Raw genomic sequence first — 9,036 nt, forward strand, 5'->3', positions numbered from 1 at the left:
TTGTAACCGTTTGGCACCATTTTTTAGTGAATTGCCGAAAGTCAGATTTTTGATGAAATTGTGACCCCGGGGCTTAGGGATTTTTTAAAAAAAATCTTTTTCTGCCGGTTAAGTTGTCGAGGGCTGATTTCTTTTCCTGTGATAAAAAAACCTTCTGTTTCGACCGCCAAACATCTGAGGGGAGCATTTGCAACCGTTTGGCACCATTTTTGAGTGAATTGCCGAAAGTCAGATTTTTGATGAAATTGTGACCCCAGGGCTTAGGGATTTTTTTTTTAAAAAAAAAATTCTGCCGGTTAAGTTGTCGAGGCCTGATTTCTGTTCTTGTGATAAAAAGCCTTCTGTTTCGATCACCAAATATTTCAGGGGAGCATTTGTAACCGTTTGGCAACATTTTAGTGTGAATTGCCGAAAGTCAGATTTTTGATGAAATTATGACCCCGGGGCCTAGGGATTTTTTCAAAAAAAAAAATTCTTCCGGTAAAGTTGTCGAGGGCTGATTTCTTTTCCTGTGATAAAAAGCCTTCTGTTTCGACCGCCAAACCTTTCAGGGGAGCATTTGCAACCGTTTGGCACCATTTTTGACTGAATTGCCGAAAGTCAGATTTTTCATGAAATTATGACCCCGAGGCTTAGGGATTTTTGAAAAAAAAAAATTCTGCCGGTTAAGTTGTCGAGGGCTGATTTCTTGTCCTGTGATAAAAAGCCTTCTGTTTCGACCGCCAAACCTTTCAGGGGAGCATTTGCAACCGTTTGGCACCAGTTTTGAGTGAATTGCCAAAAGTCAGATTTTTGATGAAATTGTGACCCCGGGGCTTAGGGATTTTTTCAAAGAAAAAAATTCTGCCGGTTAAGTTGTCGAGGGCTGATTTCTTTTCCTGTAATAAAAAGCCTTCTCTTTTGACCGCCAAACCTTTCAGGGGAGCATTTGCAACCGTTTGGCACCATTTTTGAGTGAATTGCCGAAAGTCAGATTTTTGATGAAATTGTGACCCCGGGGCCTAGGGATTTTTTCAAAAAAAAAAATTCTTCCGGTAAAGTTGTCGAGGGCTGATTTCTTTTCCTGTGATAAAAAGCCTTCTGTTTCGACCGCCAAACCTTTCAGGGGAGCATTTGCAACCGTTTGGCACCATTTTTGACTGAATTGCCGAAAGTCAGATTTTTGATGAAATTGTGACCCCGAGGCTTAGGGATTTTTGAAAAAAAAAAATTCTGCCGGTTAAGTTGTCGAGGGCTGATTTCTTGTCCTGTGATAAAAAGCCTTCTGTTTCGACCGCCAAACCTTTCAGGGGAGCATTTGCAACCGTTTGGCACCAGTTTTGAGTGAATTGCCAAAAGTCAGATTTTTGATGAAATTGTGACCCCGGGGCTTAGGGATTTTTTCAAAGAAAAAAATTCTGCCGGTTAAGTTGTCGAGGGCTGATTTCTTTTCCTGTAATAAAAAGCCTTCTCTTTTGACCGCCAAACCTTTCAGGGGAGCATTTGCAACCGTTTGGCACCATTTTTGAGTGAATTGCCGAAAGTCAGATTTTTGATGAAATTGTGACCCCGGGGCTTAGGGATTTTTGAAAAAAAAAAATTCTGCCGGTTAAGTTGTCGAGGGCTGATTTCTTGTCCTGTGATAAAAAGCCTTCTGTTTCGACCGCCAAACCTTTCAAGGGAGCATTTGCCACCGTTTGGCACCATTTTTGAGTGAATTGCCGAAAGTCAGATTTTTGATGAAATTGTGACGCCTGGCCTTAGGGATTTTTTCAAAAAAATCTTTTTCTGCCGGTTAAGTTGTCGAGGGCTGATTTCTTTTCCTGTGATAAAAAACCTTCTGTTTCGACCGCCAAACCTTTCAAGGGAGCATTTGCAACCGTTTGGCACCATTTTTTAGTGAATTGCCGAAAGTCAGATTTTTGATGAAATTGTGACCCCGGGCCTTAGGGATTTTTTCAAAAAAATCTTTTTCTGCCGGTTAAGTTGTCGAGGGCTGATTTCTTTTCCTGGGATAAAAAACCTTCTGTTTCGACCGCCAAACCTTTCAGGGGAGCATTTGCAACCGTTTGGCACCATTTTTGAGTGAATTGCCGAAAGACAGATTTTTGATGAAATTGTGACCCCGGGGCTTAGGGATTTTTGAAAAAAAAAAATTCTGCCGGTTAAGTTGTCGAGGGCTGATTTCTTTTCCTGTGATAAAAAGCCTTCTGTTTCGACCGCCAAACCTTTCAGGGGAGCATTTGCAACCGTTTGGCACCAGTTTTGAGTGAATTGCCAAAAGTCAGATTTTTGATGAAATTGTGACCCCGGGGCTTAGGGATTTTTTCAAAGAAAAAAATTCTGCCGGTTAAGTTGTCGAGGGCTGATTTCTTTTCCTGTAATAAAAAGCCTTCTCTTTTGACCGCCAAACCTTTCAGGGGAGCATTTGCAACCGTTTGGCACCATTTTTGAGTGAATTGCCGAAAGTCAGATTTTTGATGAAATTGTGACCCCGGGGCCTAGGGATTTTTTCAAAAAAAAAAATTCTTCCGGTAAAGTTGTCGAGGGCTGATTTCTTTTCCTGTGATAAAAAGCCTTCTGTTTCGACCGCCAAACCTTTCAGGGGAGCATTTGCAACCGTTTGGCACCATTTTTGACTGAATTGCCGAAAGTCAGATTTTTGATGAAATTGTGACCCCGAGGCTTAGGGATTTTTGAAAAAAAAAAAATTCTGCCGGTTAAGTTGTCGAGGGCTGATTTCTTGTCCTGTGATAAAAAGCCTTCTGTTTCGACCGCCAAACCTTTCAGGGGAGCATTTGCAACCGTTTGGCACCAGTTTTGAGTGAATTGCCAAAAGTCAGATTTTTGATGAAATTGTGACCCCGGGGCTTAGGGATTTTTTCAAAGAAAAAAATTCTGCCGGTTAAGTTGTCGAGGGCTGATTTCTTTTCCTGTAATAAAAAGCCTTCTGTTTCGACCGCCAAACCTTTCAGGGGAGCATTTGCAACCGTTTGGCACCAGTTTTGAGTGAATTGCCAAAAGTCAGATTTTTGATGAAATTGTGACCCCGGGGCTTAGGGATTTTTTCAAAGAAAAAAATTCTGCCGGTTAAGTTGTCGAGGGCTGATTTCTTTTCCTGTAATAAAAAGCCTTCTCTTTTGACCGCCAAACCTTTCAGGGGAGCATTTGCAACCGTTTGGCACCATTTTTGAGTGAATTGCCGAAAGTCAGATTTTTGATGAAATTGTGACCCCGGGGCTTAGGGATTTTTGAAAAAAAAAAATTCTGCCGGTTAAGTTGTCGAGGGCTGATTTCTTGTCCTGTGATAAAAAGCCTTCTGTTTCGACCGCCAAACCTTTCAAGGGAGCATTTGCAACCGTTTGGCACCATTTTTGAGTGAATTGCCGAAAGTCAGATTTTTGATGAAATTGTGACGCCTGGCCTTAGGGATTTTTTCAAAAAAATCTTTTTCTGCCGGTTAAGTTGTCGAGGGCTGATTTCTTTTCCTGTGATAAAAAACCTTCTGTTTCGACCGCCAAACCTTTCAAGGGAGCATTTGCAACCGTTTGGCACCATTTTTTAGTGAATTGCCGAAAGTCAGATTTTTGATGAAATTGTGACCCCGGGCCTTAGGGATTTTTTCAAAAAAATCTTTTTCTGCCGGTTAAGTTGTCGAGGGCTGATTTCTTTTCCTGGGATAAAAAACCTTCTGTTTCGACCGCCAAACCTTTCAGGGGAGCATTTGCAACCGTTTGGCACCATTTTTGAGTGAATTGCCGAAAGACAGATTTTTGATGAAATTGTGACCCCGGGGCTTAGGGATTTTTGAAAAAAAAAAATTCTGCCGGTTAAGTTGTCGAGGGCTGATTTCTTTTCCTGTGATAAAAAGCCTTCTGTTTCGACCTTTCAGGGGAGCATTTGCAACCGTTTGGCACCATTTTTGAGTGAATTGCCGAAAGTCAGATTTTTGATGAAATTGTGACCCCGGGGCTTAGGGATTTTTGAAAAAAAAAAATTCTGCCGGTTAAGTTGTTGAGGGCTGATTTCTTGTCCTGTGATAAAAAGCCTTCTGTTTCGAACGCCATACCTTTCAGGGGAGCATTTGCAACCGTTTGGCACCATTTTTGACTGAATTGCCGAAAGTCAGATTTTTGATGAAATTGTGACCCCGAGGCTTAGGGATTTTTGAAAAAAAAAAATTCTGCCGGTTAAGTTGTCGAGGGCTGATTTCTTGTCCTGTGATAAAAAGCCTTCTGTTTCGACCGCCAAACCTTTCAGGGGAGCATTTGCAACCGTTTGGCACCAGTTTTGAGTGAATTGCCAAAAGTCAGATTTTTGATGAAATTGTGACCCCGGGGCTTAGGGATTTTTTCAAAGAAAAAAATTCTGCCGGTTAAGTTGTCGAGGGCTGATTTCTTTTCCTGTAATAAAAAGCCTTCTCTTTTGACCGCCAAACCTTTCAGGGGAGCATTTGCAACCGTTTGGCACCATTTTTGAGTGAATTGCCGAAAGTCAGATTTTTGATGAAATTGTGACCCCGGGGCTTAGGGATTTTTGAAAAAAAAAAATTCTGCCGGTTAAGTTGTCGAGGGCTGATATGTTTTCAAAAGCCTTCTCTTTCGATCGCCAAAGATTTCAGGGGAGCATTTGCAACCGTTTGGCCCCATTTTTGAGTGAATTGCCGAAAGTCAGATTTTTGATGAAATTGTGACGCCTGGCCTTAGGGATTTTTTCAAAAAAAATCTTTTTCTGCCGGTTAAGTTGTCGAGGGCTGATTTCTTTTCCTGTAATAAAAAGCCTTCTCTTTTGACCGCCAAACCTTTCAGGGGAGCATTTGCAACCGTTTGGCACCATTTTTGAGTGAATTGCCGAAAGTCAGATTTTTGATGAAATTGTGACCCCGGGGCCTAGGGATTTTTTCAAAAAAAAAAATTCTTCCGGTAAAGTTGTCGAGGGCTGATTTCTTTTCCTGTGATAAAAAGCCTTCTGTTTCGACCGCCAAACCTTTCAGGGGAGCATTTGCAACCGTTTGGCACCATTTTTGACTGAATTGCCGAAAGTCAGATTTTTGATGAAATTGTGACCCCGGGCCTTAGGGATTTTTTCAAAAAAATCTTTTTCTGTCGATTAAGTTGTCGAGGGCTTATTTCTTTTCCTGGGATAAAAAACCTTCTGTTTCGACCGCCAAACATTTCAGGGGAGCATTTGCAACCGTTTGGCACCATTTTTTAGTGAATTGCCGAAACTCAGATTTTTGATGAAATTGTGACCCCGGGGCTTAGGGATTTTTTTAAAAAAATCTTTTTCTGCCGGTTAAGTTGTCGAGGGCTGATTTCTTTTCCTGTGATAAAAAACCTTCTCTTTCAACCGCCAAACATTTCAGGGGAGCACTTGCAACCGTTTGGCACGATTATTGAGTGAATTGCCGAAAGTCAGATTTTTGATGAAATTGTGACCCCGGGCCTTAGTGATTTTTTCAAAAAAATCTTTTTCTGCCTGTTAAGTTGTCGAGGGCTGATTTCTTGTCCTGTGATAAAAAGCCTTCTGTTTCGACCGCCAAACATTTCAGGGGAGCATTTGTAACCGTTTGGCACCATTTTTGAGTGAATTGCCGAAAGTCAGATTTTTGATGAAATTGTGACCACGGGGATTAGGGATTTTTTTAAAAAAATCTTTTTCTGCCAGTTAAGTTGTCGAGGGCTGTTTTCTTCTCCAGTGATTAAATGCCTTCTGTTTCGACCGCCAAACCTTTCAGGGGAGCATTTGCAACCATTTGGCACCATTTTTGAGTGAATTGCCGAAAGTCAGATTTTTGATGAAATTGTGACCCCGGGGCTTAGGGATTTTTTCAAAAAAATCTTTTTCTGCCGGTTAAGTTGTCGAGGGCTGATTTCTTGTCCTGTGATAAAAAGCCTTCTGTTTCGACCGCCAAACATTTCAGGGGAGCATTTGTAACCGTTTGGCACCATTTTTTAGTGAATTGCCAAAAGTCAGATTTTTGATGCAATTGTGACCCCGGGGCTTAGGGATTTTTTAAAAAAAATCTTTTTCTGCCGGTTAAGTTGTCGAGGGCTGATTTCTTTTCCTGTGATAAAAAAACCTTCTGTTTCGACCGCCAAACATCTGAGGGGAGCATTTGCAACCGTTTGGCACCATTTTTGAGTGAATTGCCGAAAGTCAGATTTTTGATGAAATTGTGACCCCAGGGCTTAGGGATTTTTTTTAAAAAAAAAAATTCTGCCGGTTAAGTTATCGAGGCCTGATTTCTGTTCTTGTGATAAAAAGCCTTCTGTTTCGATCACCAAATATTTCAGGGGAGCATTTGTAACCGTTTGGCAACATTTTAGTGTGAATTGCCGAAAGTCAGATTTTTGATGAAATTGTGACCCCGGGGCCTAGGGATTTTTTTAAAAAAAAAAATTCTGCCGGTAAAGTTGTCGAGGGCTGATTTCTTTTCCTGTGATAAAAAGCCTTCTGTTTCGACCGCCAAACCTTTCAGGGGAGCATTTGCAACCGTTTGGCACCATTTTTGACTGAATTGCCGAAAGTCAGATTTTTGATGAAATTGTGACCCCGAGGCTTAGGGATTTTTGAAAAAAAAAAATTCTGCCGGTTAAGTTGTCGAGGGCTGATTTCTTGTCCTGTGATAAAAAGCCTTCTGTTTCGACCGCCAAACCTTTCAGGGGAGCATTTGCAACCGTTTGGCACCAGTTTTGAGTGAATTGCCAAAAGTCAGATTTTTGATGAAATTGTGACCCCGGGGCTTAGGGATTTTTTCAAAGAAAAAAATTCTGCCGGTTAAGTTGTCGAGGGCTGATTTCTTTTCCTGTAATAAAAAGCCTTCTCTTTTGACCGCCAAACCTTTCAGGGGAGCATTTGCAACCGTTTGGCACCATTTTTGAGTGAATTGCCGAAAGTCAGATTTTTGATGAAATTGTGACCCCGGGGCTTAGGGATTTTTGAAAAAAAAAAATTCTGCCGGTTAAGTTGTCGAGGGCTGATTTCTTGTCCTGTGATAAAAAGCCTTCTGTTTCGACCTTTCAGGGGAGCATTTGCAACCGTTTGGCACCATTTTTGAGTGAATTGCCGAAAGTCAGATTTTTGATGAAATTGTGACCCCGGGGCTTAGGGATTTTTGAAAAAAAAAAATTCTGCCGGTTAAGTTGTTGAGGGCTGATTTCTTGTCCTGTGATAAAAAGCCTTCTGTTTCGACCGCCAAACCTTTCAGGGGAGCATTGGCAACCGTTTGGCACCATTTTTGACTGAATTGCCGAAAGTCAGATTTTTGATGAAATTGTGACCCCGAGGCTTAGGGATTTTTGAAAAAAAAAAATTCTGCCGGTTAAGTTGTCGAGGGCTGATTTCTTGTCCTGTGATAAAAAGCCTTCTGTTTCGACCGCCAAACCTTTCAGGGGAGCATTTGCAACCGTTTGGCACCAGTTTTGAGTGAATTGCCAAAAGTCAGATTTTTGATGAAATTGTGACCCCGGGGCTTAGGGATTTTTTCAAAGAAAAAAATTCTGCCGGTTAAGTTGTCGAGGGCTGATTTCTTTTCCTGTAATAAAAAGCCTTCTCTTTTGACCGCCAAACCTTTCAGGGGAGCATTTGCAACCGTTTGGCACCATTTTTGAGTGAATTGCCGAAAGTCAGATTTTTGATGAAATTGTGACCCCGGGGCTTAGGGATTTTTTAAAAAAAAAAATTCTGCCGGTTAAGTTGTCGAGGGCTGATTTCTTGTCCTGTGATAAAAAGCCTTCTGTTTCGACCGCCAAACCTTTCAAGGGAGCATTTGCAACCGTTTGGCACCATTTTTGAGTGAATTGCCGAAAGTCAGATTTTTGATGAAATTGTGACGCCTGGCCTTAGGGATTTTTTCAAAAAAATCTTTTTCTGCCGGTTAAGTTGTCGAGGGCTGATTTCTTTTCCTGTGATAAAAAACCTTCTGTTTCGACCGCCAAACCTTTCAAGGGAGCATTTGCAACCGTTTGGCACCATTTTTGAGTGAATTGCCGAAAGTCAGATTTTTGATGAAATTGTGACCCCGGGCCTTAGGGATTTTTTCAAAAAAATCTTTTTCTGCCAGTTAAGTTGTCGAGGGCTGTTTTCTTCTCCAGTAATTAAATACCTTCTGTTTCGATCGCCAAACCTTTCAGGGGAGCATTTGCAACCGTTTGGCACCATTTTTTAGTGAATTGCCGAAAGTCAGATTTTTGATGAAATTGTGACCCCGGGCCTTAGGGATTTTTTCAAAAAAATCTTTTTCTGTCGATTAAGTTGTCGAGGGCTTATTTCTTTTCCTGGGATAAAAAACCTTCTGTTTCGACCGCCAAACATTTCAGGGGAGCATTTGAAACCGTTTGGCACCATTTTTTAGTGAATTGCCGAAACTCAGATTTTTGATGAAATTGTGACCCCGGGGCTTAGGGATTTTTTTAAAAAAATCTTTTTCTGCCGGTTAAGTTGTCGAGGGCTGATTTCTTTTCCTGTGATAAAAAACCTTCTCTTTCAACCGCCAAACATTTCAGGGGAGCACTTGCAACCGTTTGGCACCATTATTGAGTGAATTGCCGAAAGTCAGATTTTTGATGAAATTGTGACCCCGGGCCTTAGTGATTTTTTCAAAAAAATCTTTTTCTGCCTGTTAAGTTGTCGAGGGCTGATTTCTTGTCCTGTGATAAAAAGCCTTCTGTTTCGACCGCCAAACATTTCAGGGGAGCATTTGTAACCGTTTGGCACCATTTTTGAGTGAATTGCCGAAAGTCAGATTTTTGATGAAATTGTGACCACGGGGATTAGGGATTTTTTTAAAAAAATCTTTTTCTGCCAGTTAAGTTGTCGAGGGCTGTTTTCTTCTCCAGTGATTAAATGCCTTCTGTTTCGACCGCCAAACATTTGAGGGGAGCATTTGCAACCATTTGGCACCATTTTTGAGTGAATTGCCGAAAGTCAGATTTTTGATGAAATTGTGACCCCGAGGCTTAGGGATTTTTGAAAAAAAAAAATTCTGCCGGTTAAGTTGTCGAGGGCTGATTTCTTGTCCTGTGATAAAAAGCCTTCTGTTTCGACCGCCAAACC

Source organism: Podarcis filfolensis, assembly GCF_964270895.1.
Source record: "Podarcis filfolensis genome assembly, chromosome: 5".
NCBI lineage: Eukaryota > Metazoa > Chordata > Lepidosauria > Squamata > Lacertidae > Podarcis > Podarcis filfolensis.